At 39.6% G+C, this 25,225-nt stretch overlaps 1 protein-coding gene across 1 annotated transcript in view; it reads left to right on the top strand.

The window, feature by feature from the left end:
• The first annotated feature begins 5,559 nt into the window (after positions 1 to 5,559).
• The window catches only part of PDE4B (phosphodiesterase 4B), a 597,589-nt gene continuing 577,923 nt past the window's right edge, over positions 5,560 to 25,225 (top strand). The window contains exon 1 of the mRNA XM_023210055.2: positions 5,560 to 5,635. The gene's annotated coding sequence lies outside the window, so the exon portion shown is untranslated. The remainder of the gene's footprint in view (positions 5,636 to 25,225) is intronic.

Below are 25,225 nucleotides of genomic sequence, written 5' to 3'. Positions count from 1 at the left end.
GCTTTGTTTACCTACTTAAGCCTCAGCGATGGCGGGCGCCCCTCCCCCAGCCTCGCTGCTGCCTTGCGGTTAGATTGCCGCAGACTGCTGTGTTAGCAAGGAGGGAGGCTCCATGGGCGTGGGACCCTCCCGGCTAGGTGTGGGATATATTCTCCTGGTGTGCCGGTGTGCTTACAGCGCAGTACTGGGGTGGGAGTTACCGGATTTTCCAGGTGTTGTGTGTCTCAGTTCCCCTGGCTAGGAAAAGGGACTCCCTTCCCCCTTGCGCTTCCCAGGTCAGGCGATGCCTCGCCCTGCTTCAGCTCTCACTGGTCAGGCTGCAGCAGCTGACCAGCACCGATTGTCCGGCACTCCCGAGTGAGATGACCCCAGTTGAAAATGCAGAAATCACCGGTCTTCTGTGTCACTCGCGCTGGGAGATGGAGACTGGAGCTGTTCCTATTCGGCCATCTTGCTTCGCCTCAATACTCATATTCTTTATTGTTTTGGATATAACTGTTAGTTATGAGCAATGATAAATTGGTATGTATCCTCTTCTTTTTCCTCCACTGCATTTTATCAGCTGCCATATTGTTTAAAAATTGCATTTTTTAGTGTTTATCTTTTTATGTTATGTATGCTTACTCTACTACTTGTATGTCAACTTTAAATGACATTTTCAACCTAAACAGTTACAGGTGAGTCAATCAATGAACTTATTCTAATTACCACCACCTTTTTTCTTTCCCTTCCCAACATTGTGATTTGTGTCATTTCTATATTTTCAAAACCTATAACATTCAAACTTTTTTGTAGTATTAGTTTTATAGTAAAAATACATTCAGTGTTCACCACCAGTCATTTTGAGAAAGTTTTCCCATTTTTATTCTAGTATATCCCCTTATGGGAGGAATATTCTTTGAGTTCTAATGTTTAAAAATATGACATTTATATATGATGAAAAACTAGCTAGATATAAAATCCTTAGATCATATTTTTTTTCCATGAGAATGTAATAAGTTTTCTTCCATTGTCATTGGAACAAAAGCCCATTGTCATTAGGCTTTGAATGTTGCTTTCAAGAAGACTGAGGGTAGGTTGATTTATTTTTCTTTCCCCAAGAATTGATTGTTTTGCTTGCTGCTTCAAGGGTTCCTTACATATATATAAAATTCAATAATTTGTTAGTGTATTTCTTTGTTCAATCATCATGAATCATTTTTTCTACTACATGGTATTTATGTTGTACATGTAGATTGAAGTCTTTTTTATCAATTTCAAGAAAGTTATTTTATAATTTTGCTTGAAACGATTTGCTTTGTTCCACAGATAAGGTTTTCTTCTTTAGAGACTCCAATTATATGTGTGTTGTATTTCATCTACCATTATCAGTTTCACACAAATAATTTTGTTTGCTATGTCTTACTTATCCACAATACTTATTCCTCTTTTGTGTTTCTTCCAATATTGCTTTCATTTCTGTCATGGTTTGCTTTTCGTCTTCTTTCTATTAAAAAATCAACTAATTTCATCCTTCTTATCTCTGTCTTGAGTGTCTTCATTTGTGCTTTTTGGTTTTCCTTAATAGATGATGTTTATTTCTTAACATAGCAACAAATATGCTTCATTTAGAGAAACTACACTGCTTATGAGTAAGATCGAAGACTCTAGAACAAGATTAACTGGGTTTAAATACTGGGTCCTCCTCTAACTGTGTGATCTTGAGTGTTACTTAACTTGTCCCTTAGGTCTTTAAATCTATATAATGGTAATAATAATAATATCTAATTTACAGAGTTGTGTTGAGAATCAACTGAGTTCATATCTCTATAAAGTGGTTAGAATATTGCCTGGCAACAGTAAATACTATGCTAAAGTATTATTAGTTTTTTTCTTGCATTGCAAAATTTATAGTTATAATTTTAATTGTCTCTGTGACAACACTTTTTTCCCCTCATCTATTAAAAAGTTTTGATGCTCATTTTCTGAATTTTAAAAATAGTGTGTCTGTATCTGTGTTATGCCAGTTTCTTCTTTATCACTGCTCACTACTGAATGAATTATTTTTCTGGTCAAAGTCCTCAGAGAAAGTTCCTGATGTGGAGGTTGCAAAGTGGCTTTCCTGTTCTCAAAACAAATAGCTCCCACTTAAAGATCCCCAATAATTGACACCTCCGTCTACCCATGCCCATAAAATCCTCCCACATTGACTCTGGACTTAGCTACATGACTTGCTTTAGCCAATGGGACATTAGCAAACATGACACATACAGCAGCTTGAACCTTGAAAGGGTGTGAACACTAGAGCATGAACACTAGGCCACCATTTCTCTCGTTATTGGGAACATGTCTACCTCCATGTGAAAAAGCCTGACTAGTTTCCTGGGAAAACGCCCTAAGTGTACAAGCCATTCTTTCAGAGACCCAGATTTGTGAGTAAGACCTGCTGATACCACATGGGGCAGAGATTAACCACTAAGCCCCCACAGCTGAGCCCATCCCAATTTTTCATCTCACTAAATTGTAGGCAAATCACTGGTAGTTTTTTAAACCATTGTTTTGGGTGGCTTGTTATACAGCAATAGATTATAGATTCATTTTTACTGTTGCCTGACAGGCAGACTGCTTTTAGTAGTTATGGCATCTTTGTATACTCATTTCCTCTGAGACTTTGAAGGGAATTAGGTCCAGAAGATCCTTTTCCAATAGTTCTCTGCTCCCCAGTTTTTACAAAGAAGGAATAGGACTTTTACGTTTCATAGTGATTTGATAATCTTCAAGCATTAAAGTTTTGCTGACACTGAGATCTGCTGCTACTGTGTTTCTGGAAACTCGCTGTGTTTCCTTTCATCATCCGTATGTATGTGTCTCTTTTGCCTTCCTTCTGCCTCTGCTCCAGTTTTTGAGAGACATAGCTTTTGCATTTTATGATACACCTCTCATTTCCCAGAAAACATATTTTTGCTGGCACTTTCTGATATTTCTACTGCTGGTTCCCATTGCCTCTCCCTGGGCCTTTTTCCATATGACTTCTGCCCAAACTCAGCTGCTTTTGGCAACCTTTAGAAGCGCTTTGGAGTTTGTAGGTAAAATCTGTATAAATTTGTTGAAAATGGTGTTTGACACTTCTTTTCCATTCTCTTTGTTAGTTAATGTAATTTTTAGAAAGAGATTAGAAAGATGCTTCTAATATCAGATTAGAAAGCTGACATCGTTTTCTACTGGAATCCATGTAATAATTCTTTTTGCAGTTACAACACTTTGGACACATTTTTCTGAAAATGGTGTAATAACCTTGGGAGGCTTAGTAATTATTAATACCTTTCAAATTTATCATATTCAAAAAGGGGCAGCATGATGCTCAAATTGGTTCTTTTTTTCCCCTAGATTGATCAATTTAGATGGCTTACACTCTCTTTAGGCAATGGTTGCCTTATATTTAATACATCTAACTAATTAATCCTAACTGTAGTTCAGAAAAAGAGATTACATTGTCATCATTTTACAGATGAAAACTGTGAGAACAATGACTACATTGCAGATTTTGTTGGCTTCCTTTCAGGTGCTTATTGCCTCACTATTATTAATTTGAGCTTTGGGCTCAATTTCAAGGTTATGGATGAGGTAGATGGTACAGAGTAGGCAACAGGTCCAAAAAGGCAGAATAACCAGTGAACACTTGGTAGCGTCTCTGATGTGGGGAAATGGGTGTTTTACACTCCAAAGGCTAGTGTTTGAATATGTTTCCTCCAAAACCATGAAGGGGAAAGTTCATTAAGTTCCCACACTGATAAGCTCTTAGACATGCCTTTCAACATATAGGCATGTAAAGCTATTTTGGGTGAATGGGCGAATAGTAGGTTATTAAGTTATTGCCCTTCTTTGGGAAGTCCCTATTTGTCCTTTAATACACAGTTCAGATGGGATTTAATTCCCTGACCTGTTCTTCTCTTACATATAAAAAATTGCTTAAGCAATTGGTATGTGCTTCTGTTGTGAAATACTTGTGTTGTTTGTCTCGGGCTTTCATAGTTGGTTCTCCTATTAGGCAGTGAGCTCCTTGGGTGCAGAGACTATGCCCTAATCTACTCTGCACCCTCAGCTTCTGCAAAGTGCTCAGTGCAAAGTAGGTGTGCCATGACGTTTATTGGAATAAATCTGTAAACAGGCAAATGTTATCTATTAAAGTCATTTTGGTCTCTAGCTAGTGTAGTAGTTGGATAGGCAAAGTTATTTCATGCCTATCTTCCTCCTCTTTTTCCTTGCCAGCTTCCTTCTTTTTTTCTCTGACTGAAAGGGTTGGACAACCGGGGAAAAGGAAACTTGTGCTTTCCAGCATACCTCTCGCACTCTACACACACGCACACACACACACACGTAGGACTCCACCCTGTTGCATTTTTAAAGCAGGCTCAGTGAGGTTCCGGAGTGCCTGTTGCTCCATCACACGAATTCCCAAGTTATGGGACCCACCTTCAGGGGTGTCTTGGTGGAGAATCTCTTGGGAGGTGATCTGACCTGTTGGTTCAGCAGCACTGCGCGTATTCACTCTGGAGCTCCTTTGTGCAACCGGAGACCAGCGGACTCCCACGGTCCCACTGGCTCCTTCCACGTAATGTGCCCGGCTGGCTCTCTTGCCTCCCCCAACCCGGGATCTGCTTTCCCTGCGCCCCAGTCCCTCTTTGTGCAGCCAGTAGCTGCAGAGCTCTTCGTCCTGTATTCATGGCAGATGCACAGCGAGTGACTGACACGTTCCAGGGACTGCGAATGGGAAAGAGCGCGGGCGGCCGGGGGAGGGGGTGTAGTGGCAGACGGCCGCTGGGATTATGAATGGGGGCTGGGGGGCCGGCGAGTGTGGGGTTCAAACCGGGATTTTCGGTTTCTGGCTTTGGATAGGCACGCAGGGCTGTGCGTAATCCTTCAGCTATGGTGGTAAGGGAGATGCTGTGAGCTCCCAGCTGGGAGAGGGGGTTATTTTGCAAAACTCCCCTGGTACCGTGCCCATAGAATATTGCAGGAGGTCTGTGAGGTAGGTGGGGAAAGAAAATAAGCTAGGAGGGCAATGGGAGAGGCCAGACGACTGGGGAAGGCGTGCTTTGCACCCTAGAATTGATAGGTGGTGGTCTCAGCAGTTACAACCTACTACACAGCATCTCATCCGTGCGATACCGTCACATTGTTATTCCCCGCACCCGGTTGAAGAGCGCAGCGCGGCCGACCAAGTGGCATCGGCGAGCTGTCTCTTCCGGGGGGCGGGGGTGGACAGTAGGGAGAGGGGGTTTAAAGGGCCAGAGGAGGAGAGAAGAGCTGAGGGGCGCGTCGCCAGCGCCTGTGTCTCCCTGGCGCGGGTCCCCCAGGCTAGCCCGCTGGCCCGTCCGCGCGCGCGCTCCGCAGCCGCCCCCGGCCCGCGCACCCCTTCCCGGGGCTCCTGGCCTCTCCTCAGCGGCTGCAGGCTCTTGGTCGCGGGCCGGGCTACACGAGAGCGCCCTCCGGACAGACTTTCGTCCCCCCTCCCCCGGGAACGCGGAAGGCTCACTCGCAGCGCAAGGTCTACCCGCGCCGGGTGGAGCCCCGGCGTCCAGAGAGCTGCGGCCGCGGCTGTGCAGCAGAGGAGCCTCGGGCAGGAGGAGGGAGGCTTCCGCGAGGGCAGCCTGAGGTAAGGGCTGCCTAGGAGGCTGCGGGTTTATTTTTCCTCATTCTCTTACTTCATCACACACGGAAGCCGCAATGGAGAGTGTGGGGTGCTGTAGGGCTGATGGGGGGCGAAGAAGGAATGGGGTCGGCGGGCCTGGATGGTCGGATTGACGGCGTCATTGTCGCCCCTTGTAGAAAATCCGCCAACCGGCCCCTAGCCTTTCGCCCTCATCTTCTCTGCTTCGCCTTCCGCCCTTGGACCTCTTGACAAGTCACTGGGGAGGAGAGGAAGGAGAGAGGCTAAGGGAGAATGGAGAGAGGCAGAAGGATTCAGGGCTTGGAAGCCCTGGAGTAGGTGACGGATGGGCGCGCGGTGCCCAGTGATTGACTGCAGGCGGCAGGCGCGGAAGGGAGCCTGAACTACCCAAGAGTTTGCTGGACTGAGGCTCCAGGATGGTCCTCCGTGCCCTGGTGGCTGGGGCACCAAGGGGGGCGCACTCAAGCCTAGGCATCACCAAGGCTCTGCCAGAAACTTTTGGGAAGCTCTGTCTGGTGTTTAGTTAGGGGGCTTGGACCTTTCCAAGCTACAAGAGTGTTTTGGGGAAGGAAGAGGCTCTCCTCCTTCCTCCTGTCACTTTCCTTAATGCCTACTCTCTTTTTCCATCTTCCTGCTTTGCCTCCTTCCTTCCCGTTTTTCACAGGCCACCTTCCTTGTGCGGTACTTCAAACACAAATCGGAACCCACTGTGGCCAACAGCTTTAAAGCGTGTATAAGGAGGATTGCACAGAGGAATCAATCGCTCTTAATTACAGTGGTTATATATACTTGTGTGTGTGTGTCTGTGTGTGTCACACACGTGCCTGGGATAATTTTTAGCAAGACTTTGAGACTGTCACCTAAAATTACATTGTACTTATATTAGGTTTACATCATAATTATATGATGCCACTGAACAGATATGGTAACTCTATGCAGTCTACGTCTTAGATCTGAGATATAACTGTTCTTTGAATCACATGCATCCTTTAATTTCAAAGATATCCAGCTGCTGGAAAACTCTTGGCTACGTTATAAGAATCAAAGGCACATTAAGCATTAAAAAACATAATAAAAGTCCAGATGCTATTTTTATCAGTAGATCATACTCCCCCCTCCCTTTCCTTTTGCTAAAAGCTGTTATTATACCAATTATATTCATAAAAACAAAACAAATTTGGAGATTTCCAAGTGTTTTTACCTACAACCTGAAGTGTAGGTAGGGGTCTGGAATTTATCTGTACACGAATTGACAAGAAGATAGATAAGGCCGATGATTTCACTGCAGGTAAAGGAAGTTGAGCTTCTTCTCTCTCAGGATACCTCATTTCTTGACATCCCAAGAGAGAAATCCCCTGAAGGTCAATAAGTATAACATTGGCTTATTCAACTCTTCAAATCAATACTTGTATGACTTGACTGCAATATATTTGCTGGCTGTTTCTATTCTTTTTCATTTTCTAAACAACAGCGTGCCAATTTTGTTAATTTACAAAAAATAAGTAAGATTGTTAAATGGACTGGAATTGTTGAGATGGCTTGATTGACACATTGAGGCTGTTTATCTATATATCTATCATCTTTCTATTTTCCTTATTACAGTTGGGAGCTAAACAATGTTGCAGTGTGTCTACTTGTATTTTTATCAGCTGATTTGCTTTTCAGTTTCTGTGGCTTGACATATTTTGCAAAAATGAATTCTTTTAACTTTCGCTAGAGAGTAACCTGTTAGATATACTTGTTTGCTTTCAAAATAGGACTGTTTTTGATTTGAGGAATAAGAAATCAATCATACATGGTTTTCTGATCTTGGAGTCCTTTGCCTATCTAGAGACAGGTATTTAATAGTAATAGGTACTGTGTATGTACAAGTAAAGGTTTGTTTGATAAAGATACTGGACACAGAAATAATAATTCCATTTTGGTTTACAAATGGAATATTTGAAATCATGAAGAAATAAAGAGTTCTAGGTTACTCTTAATATCTTACTTGACTTAATTTGGCTAAGGAGCAAGAGGTATATGGAGAGGTTTTCAGTTAGAAAGATTTGGGGGTTAATAATTTATTATCATGTCATACAATTTCACCCATTTCTATTTCCAAAAACCTTCAAGCAGCATAGTTTGGAGGTGTAGGATGTTGCTGACCACAAAACAAATTAGTTCCTTCAGGCACTGGCTCTTGTAGCCACCATGTGGTAATACAGTGGACACTGTGATGTGCCAAATCATTCTTCAAGGAGGGACTTGTTGCCCCAGCTTCTGAGAGTGTGGTCAATAGACGGCCTTCAATGGTCAGACTCTTCAGGGATTGCCTGAGCTATAGAAAGCTCCCTTGTCCAAGGTCACACCCCTTTCCAGTGCAGCTCACATCCAGTGGCTGATCCATGTGGAAGTATAAAGATTGGGCCATCGCAGCACAACTCTGGAAAACTCTGAGGGATCTTTCTAGCTGTGAAGCTCCCTAAGGGCTTGCATTGCAGCTCTACTTCTCCCTTTGGTCTTTTCTGTTTCTTTCCCCATCCTTCCTCAGGCGGTTCCTAATAAAATAGGGCTTTGAACTTCATTTCAGAATTAGCTGACCAGGGAAACCAACCTGTGATGATGTTCCTACCCCATACATTCATTTTGCCAGTTTTAATCCATTGGTCTTTTGAAATGTGGTGTTTCAGCCATCAAATATGATATAGAAAATGCGTATGTGGAAGGAATTTATAGTTGACAGTTTCTTTTTATTCCAACACTTGAAAAATGTTATGTCACTTCATTTCACAGGCCTCCCTGGTTTCAATGAGAAATTTGTTGTTGCTTGAATTGATGCTCTCTTATATGCAATGCGTCATTTCTCTCTGGATATTTTCAAGATTATTTTCTATGTCTTTAATTTTTGGAAGTTTGATTATGATGTGTTTTGGGATGAATTTGTTTTGGTTTGTTCTGTTTGGGATTTGATCAGGTTTGTAATGTGTAGGTTTGTCTTTCACCAAGTTGGGAGATTCTTAGGCATTATTTCTTCAAACACAAAAGTATTTCAGCCCCACTCTCTTTCTTATCTCCTTCTGTGACTTCAATGCTATGAAAGTTGGATCTTTTGTTGTTGTCCTACAAGACCCTCAGGCTTGGTTCTTCATTTTTTTCCTGGTATTTTCTCTTTGTTCAAATAGAAAACATTCTGCTGATCTGTTTTCAAGTTCACTGATTCTATCCTCTGTCTTCTTCCCTACGGAGTCCATCTAGTGTTTTATTTCGATTACCGTATTTCTTAGCTCAATAATTTCCGTTTGGTTCTTTTTGCAGCTTATGCTTATTTGCTGAGACATTCTATTTTTTCATTAGTTTCTAGGGAATTTGTATTTGCTTGCAGAAACATTTTTTTGTTTTGTTTTGTTTTTGAGACAGAGTCTTGCTCTGTCACCCAGGCTGGAGTGCAGTGGCACGATCTTGACCCACTGCAAACTCTGCCACCCGAGTTCAAGCGATTCTCCTGCCTCAGCCTCCTGAGTAGCTGGGACTATAGGTGCGGCCACCATGCCCAGGTAATTTTTTGTATTTTTAGTGGAGAAGCGGTTTCACCATTTTGGCCAGGATGGTCTTGATCTCCTGACCTCATAACCTGCCTGCCTCAGCCTCCCAAAGTGCTGGGATTACAGGCTTGAGCCACCGTGTCGAGCTTGAAACATTTTTAGAATAAATGCTTTGTAATCTTTGTCAGATAATTCCAACATCTGATTCACTTAAATGTTAGTGTCACTTGATTGTCTTTTCTCATTCAAGTTGTGGTCATATTTTGGACATTTTAGCTATTATGTTAGAAGGCTCTGGGTTTCTTTTTAAATCTTGTATTTTAACAGATAATCACTCTGTTTAGGGTTAGCACACAGATCCTGGCCTACTTTTGTGGGCAGTGGTTTCAATGACAATTTAATTTCTAGAGACTTTGAGGTGCTGTTAGTCTGCCTGGTTTGTCTGGTGTTTCGGGGCCTCCCACTGAACGCTGCTGGTGCCACCTGAAGGGGAAGAAGAAGCCTTCCCAGGCCAGGCCCTGTGGTGCCTCTAGGTCAGGGAAGTGTCTCTAAGTGACTTTCAGTCTTGCAGAAATGAGGAGCACTCTTAGGCCTGGAACTTGTTGTGGCAGGATTTCTGGTGCCAGTGCTTTGAGGCCACCTAGTATTGTCAAATGGAACCCAGTTAGATGCAGACGAGGAATAAACCTACCTAGATCATTTTCTACTACTAGGTTAGGAGTCGAGAGACTGGGCCTGCTGTTGAATAGAGAGTTGGAAGACACCCACTGCCCTACTGCTCTATTGTTCCTCCAGTCCAGAGGTCACTAAGCAGTCCATCTCCCTCTTGCCACCATTCTCAGTCCTCCTTGGGATGCCCCTTGCATTATTCTTATTTTTTAATTTAAAATTTTTTGGCCGGGCGCGGTGGCTCAAGCCTGTAATCCCAGCACTTTGGGAGGCCGAGACGGGTGGATCACGAGGTCAGGAGATCGAGACCATCCTGGTCTACACGGTGAAACCCCGTCTCTACTAAAAATACAAAAAACTAGCCGGGCGAGATGGCGGGCGCCTGTAGTCCCAGCTACTCGGGAGGCTGAGGCAGGAGAATGGCGTGAACCCGGGAGGCGGAGCTTGCAGTGAGCCGAGATCGGGCCACTGCACTCCAGCCTGGGCGACAGAGCGAGACTCCGTCTCAAAAAAAAAAAAAAATTTTTTTAAAGTTTTAAACATTTATTTATTTATTTAGACAGAGTTTTGCTCTGTCACCGAGGCTGGAGTGCAGTGGTGCAATCTTGGCTCACTGCAACCTCTGCCTTCCAGGTTCAAGCAATTCTCTGGCCTCAGACTCCCAAGTAGCTGGATTACAGGTGTGTAACACCACACCTGGCTAATTTTTGTATTTTTTTTTTTTTTAGTAGAGACTGGTTTCACCATATTGGCCAGGCTGGTCTCGAACTCCTGACCTCAAGTGATCCACCTGTCTTGGCTTCCCAAAGTGCTGGGATTACAGGCGTGAGCCACCACACCCAGCCACATATGCTTTTAAAAAACACTTTAGTTTAAATCTTCAACCACATTATACATTACTATCATTGATTGTATTTCCCTGTAATACATATTTGTTGTGGAGACATAGTTTAAAACTTAGTTCAAGGTAGCTTAGTTAAATTAAGTTAGTTAATATTAATGTAATTGGAGAATTAAATGTCAAGTCATACCCTGTCAGTAGAGTCTAAGACAAAAATCTTGGTATGTGACATTTACTCTATGAAACATTTTTTTTTCAAGTTATCTTAATGCATTTGAAATTAGTACTTCTTATTTATTGCCATCTTTGTGGGAAATACTAAAAAATCCTTTATCCCATGGACACTTTAACCTTAGAGAAAGTAAATGACATTATTTCCATAAGCAACTTGCTGATATTTTGAAAGGATTAAGGAGCAGATACCAGGATTCTGTCTTTGGCTCTCCTGGTATATCACAGTGCTGACTCATAGAATTATAGCATTTTCAGAACTGAAAGTGATCTTAGAGATCACCTATTTCAACCTTATTGTTTTATATTTTATAAAACTGACATGTTAGAAAGTCATAAGGGAATCTAAGTTCCTTCAGTTCAATGATGGCAGGGCTTGTTTATTCTGAGTTCTTAGAATTTCCTGATTTGATATTTTCTTTAAGAAATCAGAATTGCCTTCCTTTGAGAAGGCTTATTAAAAAACTATTGTGAGGTATAATCTCTCAGTACCTCTTTTGTAAAAAGAAAAAATACTTCAATAAGTTGGGAAGACATGATTTATTTTTAATAAAAAGTAGGCTTCTTTGAAAATCTGAGGGACATATGGATCAATTATCCAGAAAAATGAACATATAGTCAAAAATTTGCATTCAGTATTAAGTATTTACGGATTCCTAGGAAAGACCTCCAGATACCGTTTTGTGTTATACTTGTGCATTAACCGTGGATTGTCTTTGTTGGGGAAAGTGATAAGGATAATGACTTATTTTATAGTCTGAGTCAGCCTTAAAGGCCTGTGGATGGTGGCAGTTGTCCTGGGCATGGTACATTGGTATGCTGCAGGATTTGTCTCCCTGCAGATTCTAGAGTGGCAGTAGGTGAGAAGGATGTAGCAGGACCAGCAGGTGTTCAAACACACTGACTGTGCGAAATACAAACAGGCAACTCAGCCCACAGGGCTTGCTCTCTCCTCCCCCATAACACACACACACACACACACACACACACACACACACACACTTACAACATATATTAAGATTCCTTAGAAAGATTCTCCGTCTGTTTCTTTCTGCTCTCACCTTCTTACCATATGGAGAAACAGTGTCCTTTTGAGAGAATTCTCTCTTTTTCTGATAAGGCTGCTCTGGTGGTCATTTAAAACCAATTCCACCTATATCAAATGTTAAGGGCTGAAAAAAGAAAGATTAAAGCAGCATATGCTGTATTTACTGGGGGGGGATTTTTCTAAGGGTAAAAACAAAACCACATCTATGTTTTTCTTATATCATGGATAAAAAAATATTTAAGACCATAGAATAATAACTGAATTCAGAGATCAGGAGGCAAGGCCAGTATTGAAATTACTTTTAAAGAGGCTGCCTATATATACTTAAAGGAAGTTCTTATATACATCTCTGTGACTAGTACAGCTCCCTGGATGAGCAATAAGACTGAATTGTTTTGCAGTGTCATGAAGTATACCAGAGTGAAAAACTCAATTCAGAAAAATGGGAATGTTGTACAAAAATATATAATAGAATGAGGCAGTTTTTTTTCTAGTTAATTACCCTAGAAAGCACTGTGTAGGACTTCTATTTGCAAGGTTACACTTTAGTAACTGAGTAAGTGAGGACTGGGAACTGGAAGTCCTGAGTTCCAGTGCTGCTATTTATTGGGTCAGTGACATCCTGTGTGTAAGCCTCAGGATGTAAAATAAGGCTAACTTATGATAATCTCTAAAGTTCTTTCCAGCATTATCATTTGGTGAAACTTCAGATTAGTGGATATTGTTCGACAAAACATTTGAGGCATTTTGTGATAGGCCCGTGTAATTAAGTATTATCCATAAGAAAGATCTCCAGAAAGTTAATATTTGAATTTGAAATTAGTATTATATCTTGACATGGTCAGAATTTTCAACAGTACGAGCTGTCACGGTTGGGTTAAGACTATCCAACTATATGGTTATAGCATATAGCACAATTTGGGGAACAAACATTTTGTTGACAATGATAATGACAATGGTCATGATGCTAATATGGATGGCACTAGATTTAACTGGACTGGAGGTGTGGTAGATATTGTAGATTGGCTGAATATGAATTCATCCCCTTTCTCTCTCATCTCCCTCTGCTATACAAGGTGGAAAGCAAAACATTAAATTTTCCAGCCTCCCTTGACAAAGATTAGATGAAAGCTTCTGGGGAGCACTTCCCTTCTCGAACAAAACTTCTTAAAACAAAGTCTCTTTCCCCTGTCTCTTACCCCTTCTTTCTCCGTACAGCATGGATGATCCTTTGAGATGAGTGGCCTTCTTGGAAGGATGAGGAATAAATCCATAGGCTTAGGATGATGAAGTGGCAAAACAGATGTAGCTTGGATTCTTGGTGGCATTTTCAAGATGTATCAGCCCTGCACTACCTACCTCCAGATTTACTGTTCCATGAGAAAAATATAAACCCCTTAATTGTTTCTTCCACTATTTGTTAGGTTTTTTGTTACTTCCAGCCAAATATATTTCCAACTGAATACGTAAAGTAATTTTTAAGACTTCACATTTTACATTTTTGAAGGACAAAATTAGTGTCTACAGATCTATGTAATTACTGACCTTGGATATGAAATTTAGGGTACTTTGTACCAATTCTTTCATTCTGAAGAAGTTCGGGTGTGAACATTTTGGATAATTTGTATAATTTTCATCTTATTTTTCATTGTGTGAAGAATAGCATGAGACTTCAAGAGTCTCTGTTTTGCATTGCTTAGAGAATAGTTCAAATTTTATTCAATGGGTGAAATTTATATTAAGAAAACTCTTTCTGTGAGTCATACCTCCTACTTAGCTATAATCTTCGGTAAGATAGGGATACAGCTGAAGAATACCAATGAGTCTGGAAAAAAATTGTTTTCGCCATTTGGATTATAGGCAAAATGTATAGCAAAGTGGGTTTCCCTCTTTGCCATTTAATGTAAGTTTGTTTCCACCAAATTCCTTCTGACTTCACACTATCACAAACTGAGAAATACTTTAAAAGGAGGAGTGTAAAGGTGAAAGAAGGTTGGCATTTGCAGTACATGAATATAAAGATGGAAAATAATTTTGTGCATGTGACAAAGAATCTACAGACTCTCCATTTGGATTTGTCTGACTTAGTGCAGGGAATTAATTTTTGCTTTAAGCCATGTGATAAGAGAAAAAGAAGGATTTGATTGGGATACATTGAGGATATTTTCTCAGTTAAGCTTGCATTCATTTGGGAGTAACCAATAATTTGACATACAATGCTACAACCAGCAAGAAGTTTATTTTTTTTACACAACATAAAGTGTCAGCAGAAAGATAGTTCTTAATAACCAAGGAGACTATGAAGGAATTGGGTTCCTTCTTGCTTTTGGCTCCACTGTAATTAGTGTATATCCTGGTGAAAAGACAGTTAGTAAAGCTCCCAGGCATGACATCTGTCTACCACAGGCAGGTAGAGGGGACCAGGCACAAGGCACACAGCAGCTGAGTCAATCCTTTTTAATAAGGAAAATATTAAATTTCCTGGGAAGTTGCATCTGGTAGACTTCTAATATCTTATTCACCAGAACTATGTCAATGGCCATACCTAAGTACAAGGAAGTATGAGAAAGAGTTTATTTCTGTTTTAATTGTTGTCTGGAAAAACGGTACCTCCCCAAAATGTCAGGATTCTGTTATAGATATGGGGTAGGAAACCACTATTATCATTGCATATGAAAATATTTTACAGCTTTTAAAATACTTGCAGTGTTGTCTCATAAATTTGTAATCTGGAGATTTCTTAAAATGTGATAGTTTAAAATGGTTATAATTTTTATTTGCTTTATTATCTAATGTTTTTTAATCAGTTGTCATTGTGTCAAGAGAGCTGACTGATATATGAAGCTGAATGATAGTATTGCTATTAAGTGAATTATAAGCAAAAAAAGTCATAATTTCCTTCTACATTAATAATGATATATATAGGTGTGAAATTCTGAAAAATCAGATAGTGACACTATTATGTACTATTTGTTTATAAAATGTATGTACTATTTATTTATAAAATGTTATGCTTTTCTGTTTTCCCTAAATTTTAATGACATATATTGATATTATCCAAGAGCAAATATATTTTTTAAAAGAATAAAATAAACTTGGCTTAATCTCATTATAAATTAGTATTTACTTTTGCATTATAAAAATGTATAAACTTTGCTATACTCATTCAATATATTGACAAAAATAGCCTTCATAATTGAAGGTTTATTCTCCAATTGATGTAGGCACTCTACTTAGAAGCTGTTTATCCATATCAAGGATAATGAATTTTTTTTCTAGTTAATTTTTTCACATTAAAATAGGGAGCAGCAACTGTTCCCTCCACACATCAAAAGGATATTATAAAGATAAATGAAATAATGGATGTGAAGTGCATTATTCTGCTCTAAAAGAAGGTGTAATGTAAATTCTATAAATAGTATTATTAATATGTAAACAAGATGATGAGTGATCATTTCCAAAAGTGAGTATCATGAGCAGGAATTTTGAGTGTGGTCCTCAATATAAGGCGAACAATATAACAACGTATTCTTAAGTTCTTGCATTGAGATATCACTGGTAAACCTCATTGTGTGGGGAAGAGAATGTACAGAAAGAGCTTCAAAGCCAGGCAATTTCTTGAATAATGCAACACAGTAATAGATTTTGCCCAGATATAACAAGTCCTTTGGGTCTCTTAAATGGTTTGTGAGATGGGAAAACTCTGATTAAAATGTACGATTCCAGTGCTGAAAATGGAATCTTAAATCTAGAATGGAACTTCCAGTGCCATATCTTGGAAACAATGAGGTTCTGCTTTACTCAAAAATCTTCAATAAAGGCTTTTGTAATATTGTCAGTAAAGGTTTTTGTCAGCCCTTTGGACGCCTATTTAAAATAGGAAGTTGTTCCTTATTTCTAACCATGGCAAATGTCGTGCTTTCTATGTGCTGGTCACTAGGGAAAATGAATTGTTTGATATGGTGATAATGCTTGACTCCGAGCCAGAGAGCAAGGCTTGTGTCTTAGTTTTGTCGGTGACTTAATTGTGTAACTGGGAAAATTATTCAATTGCTTTGTGTAAAGAAACAGTCTTTAAACTACATCATTTTCCTCTTTAGGCTTTTTAGGCATGAGATGCTTAGGGGACTTGTCTAATGGAGGTTGTAGGGAAAAGTCACACCTTTGTGGGAAAAATACTGGGTCTCTTTCACATCAAAGTTATGGTGATGGGTGTTTAGTCATGAAATTTCATGTGAAAACTGATTTGGAAATAAGTACAAGGAAGGAAGCTTTGCTTTTCTCTGTGCTTTGTGCTCTTGCTTGATTTGTTGAAGATAAATGCTTATGTGTGGGCTTCCAAGTGGTGTATGCTAAAGAGACAGTAGCTAAGAAGGAACAAAGGTGGTCAGTTAAGGAGAGCATGTCATACTTTGTGAATCAGATTGTCAAGATTATTTTCTCTCTTTTTGCTTTACCTCAATTCATTACGAAGTCTTGTTTAATTGTCTTGGCTGTCTTATGAAAATCAAGAAGGAGGTTAAATTCAGGCAAGTGTTTTGGACAGGAAGTAGTTCCCCTTGGCCTAAACCACTGTGGTAGTAGCAGTAGCAGCAATAATTAGAGAGTAGGGAATTCTTAAGAGAAGATAGGGGAGAAATTAAGGGGGGAATAGGGGAATTGTGGCTGCCAAACACCACTAGAGGTCCAGCTGTCATTTTCCAAATGGATAGTTTTCTTCCACTGTGCATGACAGAAATATATTTCTTGGTCATGTAGTGATACTGAGCTATTCCAGGTGGGCTGGGAGGAGGAAGTGGGAGCTCTGACCTGCTGTTTCAGGTGAGTCGTGTCGTGGCTGCTCTGCTTCTTGCAGTCACCCAGGGACCTTAGAGTAGAGGCACTTATTTTAAAAATTCCTTAACTAATAGACTTTATTTTGTTTATTAATTTTAATTGATACATAATGTGTGTCCATATTTAAGGGGCATATCTCTTCTTTTTTTTCTGGGGTGTGTGTTGGGGGACCGAATCTCACTCTGTCTCCCAGGCTGGAGTGCAGTGGTGCGATTTTGGCTCACTGCAACCTCCGCCTCCAGGGTTGAAGCGATTCACTTGCCTCAGCCTCCTGAGTAGTTGGTATTACAGGCATGTGCCACCAAGCCCGGCTAAGTTTTGTATTTTTAGTAGAAACGGGGTTTTGTCATTTTGGCCAGGCTGGTCTCGAACTCCTGAACTCAGGTGATCTACCCGCTTCATCCTCCCAAAGGGTTGGGATTACAGGCGTGAGCCACCGTGCCTGGCCAGGGGGATGTCTCTTTTCAGTACGTGGATTTCAAAGATGTCGTGATCAACTCCATTCTGACAGAGCATGGCAGAGAAAGAGTGGGCAAATATTATGATGTTGTCCTGGAAGAGACATACATCCTTTACATTTATATATTATTGTTTAGAAATCAGTCTTATGGCCAAACCTAATTGAAAGAGAGACTGGGATATTTTGTCTGTGTGTCTAAGGAAAAGAAAACAGATATTTTCGTGGATAGCTAATAGTATCTGCAGTACAATCATTGTGCAGATTTCTTTCTTAACCACTTTCCCACATCTGATTCCTTGTTTCCTGATTTCCATATCTTGCTGTTTCTTGGTTTAATCTTTTGTATTGATAGGTACAGCATATCTTCAAGTATCTTCCTAAGGAAGAGTATTTAAAGGTAAAACTTTTGAAATGTTTTACATCTGGAAATGTTTTACATCTGGAAATGTTTTTCTTCTGTTTTACAGCTTGTGGATGTAGAATTCTAGGAAGCCATTTTACTAAGAATTTTGAAGGTGTATTTCCATGTCTGTTGGCTGCCATTTTAGCCATTCAGAAGTTTGATGCTATTTTGAATCTTGATCCTTTAAATGCGAAGTTTTTTTGTCATTTCAAGCTTTTAAGATCATCTCATTCTCTTTGAAAATTTTGAGATTTCAAGATTATGTACCTGGGTGCGGGTCATTTCTAATTTTGGTGGGGGGACTCAGTGGGTCTTTTCTTTCTGGATACTGTATTCTTCTTTAGTTCTGGAAGTTTTTCTTCTATTATCAATTGTATGAATTCTAAAGTCAATTTTCCTCCATTATTTAACATCTCAGATCAAGATGCACCTTTAATCGATGGTGTCTTATAAAAGCCAGATGTCACTCATGACTTGGCTGTGTAAAAATCATTCTATTGACACCTTCTGACATGACTTTAAAACAAGTGCTAACATTAGCACTATATTAGTGCTAAATTATTTCATTTGGTTTTCTTGGTTCTGTTTTTTAGAATTTCTATTACTTCTTAGTGATACATAAAATAATGCTTGTTTTCGATTGTAAGGCACACAATTATTTCATTTATGACTAAGAAGAAATACTAGCAATGAAACTGTAAACAGTGTTTTCTAATCACTTACAGAATTTTATTTTTATTGAAAGAACATGCTTACACCTAAATATAAAATATATGATATATTTCTCCCATGAATGCATAACAAAAGGAACACATACTAAAATAGCTTAGATGAGTTATTCTAAAAGCTGATTCTCTTTTAGAGTTTTAAATTCACATTCAAAATCCATCTCTTCAGAATCCTGAGTCACTAATATCTGTGTTTATCCATGCAGTCCCACTTTATATACCAGCAGTAGAGTTCATCCTGAAAAGACGCTTAGCAGTTATGTTGATCGAGCTTGCCTTGTGATTTCTGCTTTGGGGGTGTTGTTAAACATGCTTGATTCCCCACTGATCCTATCTCTTCATTACAGGTACATGATTTCTAGGTGTTAAAGGATGTGCCATTATTGTTTCTTAGATTTCCTCGTGACCAAAGTAACACTCGTTTTGTAAGTTTTTATGAACATGCAGGTCATGGCAGCTATCTCATTACTGCTGTCTCTCTGACAGCAGTTGTAAGATACTGTCAATTGTAAGACATATCCTGATTTCAGGGCTGTAATTGGAAAATATATGTGGTATTTAGATGTTGAGCCATCAGGATTAATCCTCTAAAAATTTCTTATCTTTTAAAAACAAATTTTCTTTCACATCTTACATATTGTTCTATGTATAGTGACTCTTCTACCATATACCTTAATTGCAAGGTAAAGAGAAACTTGAATTTTCTTAAAATGAATCAGAAATGGCAAGAAACCCTGAGGTCCTTTTACCTCTAACAACAGTACATCTGCTAGAAAACTCACCTGACCTGGGAGATGATCAAATCATAAAGAGAACCACATTTGTGATTCAGGCACCCTTTGCAGGTGCCTCAGAGAATTATGTCTAGAAGCAGTGGGAAGCATTTCTCCATCTGTCCCTCTGTATAGATTCATAGATTCACAATCATATTTATATACATCATTCTATAACTACATGTATTCACTCAAAATTGAGTAAAAGAATCGATTTCTCACATCATTATGAAGGGCTGCATCGTATTCTATTGAATAAGTGTACTATGCTTTATTGAATCCATTCTCTAATGATGAATAGTCAAATTGCTTTCATTTTAATTACTGGAATTTACCAATGCTTTAATAAGTATCCCAGTATAAATGTTTGGAATTGCTGAGTTAAGGGCTATACACAATTTAAAGGCTTTTTGACATAACCTTTTCTTCCAGAAAGTGTATACCAATGTATGGTTTCACCAACTGTCGATCATAGTGCCGGTTTCCTCCTATCCCTCTAATCCCATTTCCTCATTTCCCTCTAATTCTCGGTTTTGTCAAGTCATTGGTCAATGTGAGGAGAGAAAAACGGTCTCTTGGCCATTTTCAATTGGTTTTCTTTAATTACTAATGAGCCTGATGAACTTTTCAATGTGATGTGGTGTCCTTTAAGAGAGAAAGCAGCTGCCAAGTAGGGTTGGAGTGAGCAGGGCAGCTGGAGTGGCCCCTTTGTTGATGTCAATAGAAGGCGTCTATAAGGAAAAGAGTAGTTACTGCTTTGGAGTCCTGGAAGGTTTGGAGAACTCTGTGGTTTAAACCCTTCAGTCATCACAGAGATCCTTTTTGTTACCTCCCCAAAGTAGCTGGATGCCTTTCAGGTTCCACAGTTATTGTTACTTTGACCATAGTGTCTGCATGAATACAGAGCATCAACCTCTAGACTGTATAATCCTCATCTAGTCCCAGAGACAGGATGGGCTAGGGGCAATAAATAGGTGAGGTGTAAGTACGATAGTAGGATTTTGAGTCAGTGGGGATTAAAAGGAGAGCTGGGTCCATCAAGTAGGTAGACAAACACAATTTTTTTTTTTTTTTTTGAAGCAGACTCTTGCTCTGATGCTCAGGCTGGAGTGAAGTATACAATTCTAGCTCACTGTAACCTTGAACTCCTGGGCTCAAGTGAGCCTCCTGCCTCAGCCTCCCAAGTAGCTAGCACTACAGGCATGCACCACCACACATGGCTAATTAAAAAAAAAAAATTGTAGAGACAGGGTCTTGCTACGTTGCCCAGGCTGGTCTTGCACTTCTGGTCTCAAGCAATTCTCCTACTTCAGCTTCCCAAAGTGCTGAGATTACAGGCGTGAGCCACTATCCTCAGCTGGAAGAGCATAAATATTTGAAGGCAGACAGTATAAAGCATATGAGGGAACAGTAAGTCTAGACAATATTCCATATAGGTGAGGAATGGGAGGACATGTTTGAAAGGTGGGCTGAGATCACATTGTGAACTTTGAGCATATGAATGTGAGTTTTAGGAGGGGGATCTTTATCTTAATGGCAGTGGGGGCCCTCTGAAATTTTTGGAATTCTGATGTGGTGGGACCTGACAAGTGTCATGTTGTAGGAAATGTAATAGCATTGGAAATGAATGTGGGTAGTACAAAAGGTTTGTATGTGTATCCTATACTTGGTAAAGGGTTGAACCTTTTCAGTTATGGCTGATTAGTGTTCAGAGGGACATAGAATCAGTTGAATGCTTCTAGTACATGATTGTTGTTATTTTCTATTTCTCAGAAAAAGACAACTTAGGATTAGCTCATTTTTTGGACACACAGGTCAGGCTTTTAGAATATGTTTAGGTTGTAACAGAATAATGAAAGTGGAATTGTTTTTTGAACATGTTATGTGGCGTGTGGGAAGATATTTAGCATTTAAAAATGCAAAATGGGCTGGGCGCAGTGGCTCATGTCTGTAATGCCGGCACTTTGGGATGCCAAAGTGGGGGGATCACTTGAGGTCAGGAGTTCGAGACCAGCCTGGCCAACACGGTGAAACCCTGTCTCTACTAAAAATACAAAAATTAGCTGGGCATGGTGGCATGGGCCTGTAATCCCAGCTACTTGGGAGGCTGAGGAAGGAGAATTGCTTGAACCTGGGAGGCAGAGGTTGCAGTGAACTGAGATTGTGCCACTGCACTCTAGCTTGGGTGACAGTGAGACTCCATGTCTCTCTCACACACACACACACTAAATAAATGAAATTAAAAAATTGCAAAGTGAATTCAGAAGGTGCATCAAAAACAACCTACAGAATTGCCATGAGATCGTCAACTTTGCCAAATGACAGCAAACATTATTTCAAATGGAAAATACACTCATTAAGCCATTTAGACTAGTGAAGTTATATGTGTTATATTTTATATTCCATTTGTATATGGACTCATTTTTCATATTGAAATATTAGCATAAATGAGGAGATCTAAACACTGCATTTGTTTGGGAAATTATCTTGAGTACATGATATAGGATATTTAAAGAGGCTTTAGCATTAATAGTTTGGAATTGGATAGTTTATGGTTATTTTCTTACTTTTGTTGAAATTTAAACTGCACTTTCTGAAATAGCATTTATTATACTTTTAGATATCATCTGTCTTGACTAGGAAGTCAGTCACTGAATAAGTAATTTTGTTTCTGGTATTACTACCTGAAAAACAGTGATTTTCACAGATGGTCATAAAAGCAGCATTAATGATCATTTTTAGAGATAGAATGACAAATATCTTGATAAATCATGCCTTGTGTTTAACTTATTTATGAATAGTTTCTGCTGTGGATCTTTTTTGTGCTCTTAAAATGCAGTTAAATCTGTAGTTCAAGAATTGAATATTTATTCTTCCAGTAATTGCAGCCAAGGGCTGCACTCTCTTTCAACCTAGATAAGTCATAGTGACATTCCTAGGCCAAAACAAGGATGCTTGTTGAAAGTTGGTGGGTGGTGAAAAGGACATGCAGTGTATAGCTTCCCTTTCAAATGCAGAAACAGGGCTTTTCCAAGGTGGAGTGTTGGCAAATTATGGGATGTTCCAAAAGTCCGTCGTCCACACTTTCTGCTCTAGCAAAGGCAGTTTTCCTATTTATTTCAACCTCAGTACCTTTATAAAGATTTTGTTTTTTCCTTTGGAGAAGGGTAACTAATATTTATTGAGCATTCACCATGTGCCAGGCATCTTAGGAAATGCTTTAAATGCAGTCTCATTTAATTCTTACTATTACCTTGTGATGAAAGCAGTATTATATTAATTTTGAGGATGAAAACACTAAGCCTCAGCCAAGTAATTTGCTTAAGTTTAGGTAACGAGGGGTGACTTGTTTTTTTTCTTTCACCAACCCAAAGTCTATACTTTTTCTAGTGCCTGCTTAAGACTCTGTATGTTAAAACTTTAAAAATATATGTTGAGGGTTTTAGTATGTTCCAGGTGTATAACTTAGATATATTTATTTTCATTTTAAAGATGAAGAAATGGAGAGGTTCAGATTAATCCTTTTTTTAACATTACACAGAGCCAGGATTCAAACTTAGGTCCATCTGACTCCAAAGCCTATGCTGTTACCTACCACATTGACTTGTAAGACTTTTTCTTAAAGGGCTATATTTTAAAATTATTATTAATATTTACAATTATTTTCTATTTATTTTCTTAAGAACATAAATGCCATAAATGCTACCAGCTTTTCATACAAATATAGTGAGTTAATGTGGAGGATCTACTACTAAATGCCTTTAGGATTCTGCTAAATGCTTCGTCTACATTAGGGTTTCTCAACTCCAATGCTATTGATATTTTGGGCCAGATGATTCCTTGTTTGGGAGACAGCCTGTCTTGTGCATTGTAGGGTGTTTAGCAGCATCCCTGGCCTCTGCCAACTAGATGCAAACAGCACTCTCTTTTTCTCTTACCCAGCTGTGACAACCAAAAATGCTTCAGACATTATCAAGTATCTTTTGTCAGAGAGGAAATCACCTGAAGTTGAAAACTAATGGTCTACATTATCTCATCTTATCCTTAGGACACCCCATGAGGCTCATATCATTATGATCTCAGTTTTACACAATAAGAATAACTTGCTTAGGGTCATATTGCTGAGAAATAGTATCTTCAGGGCTCAAATTTAAGGCTTACCTATGACTTTGGACTAATTTTTGTTGTATTTCATGGACTATGTCTTGTCGTCAAACTTAACTTGAGCATTCTGGAAGGCTTGGCTATGTCAGATTCTCCTTTTTCTTTTGCCCCAAGGGCACCTAGAAAAGTACTTAATACCCAGCTGTGCTTTGACAGATGTTCATTAAGCAAATGACCCATTTTATGTGGGTCATATTTAAATAAGCAGATTTTAAATAAAATGGAGCTGAGTGCAGTAATTAAGAATCAGACACGGCCGGGTGCGGTGGCTCAAGCCTGTAATCCCAGCACTTTGGGAGGCCGAGACGGGCGGATCACGAGGTCAGGAGATCGAGACCATCCTGGCTAACACGGTGAAACCCCGTCTCTACTAAAAATACAAAAACTAGCCGGGCGAGGTGGCGGGCGCCTGTAGTCCCAGCTACTCCGGAGGCTGAGGCAGGAGAATGGCATAAACCCGGGAGGCAGAGCTCGCAGTGAGCTGAGATCCGGCCACTGCACTCCAGTCCGGGCGACAGAGCGAGACTCCGCCTCAAAAAAAAAAAAAAAAAAAAAAAAAAAAAAGAATCAGACACATCACAGGTTTATATCTCATTCCTGCCATTTATTTGTTATAGGGTCATGGAAACATTTTTGACCTATTTGATTTCCTCATTTGCTTGTGACTAATAATCCCTCCTGTGGATATTGTGAGGAGTAAGTGAGTTAACATATAAAGTCATCTAGCATAGTACAAGACACAAGGTTACAAAATTAAGTAAATGATAACTACTGGTAATACAAATAATACTAATATTAATGATAATAAGGTGGCTTGAATTTTCTGTTTATATTATGACATAATTTACATATACTTTTATTTCAATAAATTTAGAAAAAAAATTTCTTTTGTATGCCTAAGACAACTTGAAAGCTGCTGTTTCATCAACGTCAAATAAAAATTACATAAAATATAAAATATACAGAAGGTAAATGAGGAAATTAGGGGGAAAAAGAAAAGCCAAACAAACAAACCAAAAAAACCCCAAGACCATTAAAGGACAAAATTAACATATTGTAGGACTGAGGTTTCAGTGAAGAATTAAGCTTAGTTCCTTTCATTTCACTGAAGAAGTTTTAACCCTCATGGTGGCTCAAGGGCTAGGGCTTCTTTTGGCCTTGAGAGCAGATGAATTGACTCATCCCTGACCTCAGCCCTCAGCCTTCTGCTGATTTGGCATCTCTAGCTTCCTTCCCCGAGGTCTGACCTTTTGCCTCATTTCCTCTGACTCATTTTTGGGTTCTGTTCTTGGCTTTCAGTTTCTGTTCTGAGATTTCCTTTTCTAAGTTTCTGGGTCCTCTTGTAGGTTAGTTACTCACTTGTTTTAGTTTCTCTGCTGGTCTCCTTCTTAGGGTGTGGTCCTCCATGCTCTGCCATACCTGGGTTGCATCAGCTGCTCAAAGGCAGCATTTTCTCACCTTCTGCTGCTCCAGCTGGTCCATGGCCAATGTAGACAAATCCCTTCCAAACGTAATTGGCCATGATCATGTAGGTTTTAACTATAGGTTGATGGCATTAAATTTCCAAGACAGTAAAATGTCAGGGTGCAAATTCATTGTTTTTAGACACTGGAGGGCCTTTCTGTGTTCTAAATACCTCTCAAATTTTTCTTCATCCATTGGCACACTTTGGAATGTTAAATATTTGTAGTAAACACTCAGCTACATAGATAATGCTGTTTGTGGTTCTAGGAATTACAAGGCTATCCTAGGGACTGAGGGGATGACTGTCTCAGCCTCCTGTATGATATTATGTATAGAAATGCACTGGTTGAGAAGCTCTACTCTAAAGTCTCCATGAAAACACAAATAGATAGCACTGGGCAGGGGTTGGGAGAGAGTATAACACCTTAAACAAC

This window comes from Piliocolobus tephrosceles, chromosome 1, assembly GCF_002776525.5.
Source record: "Piliocolobus tephrosceles isolate RC106 chromosome 1, ASM277652v3, whole genome shotgun sequence".
Lineage (NCBI taxonomy): Eukaryota > Metazoa > Chordata > Mammalia > Primates > Cercopithecidae > Piliocolobus > Piliocolobus tephrosceles.
This window is presented reverse-complemented; position numbering and strand designations above follow the sequence as displayed.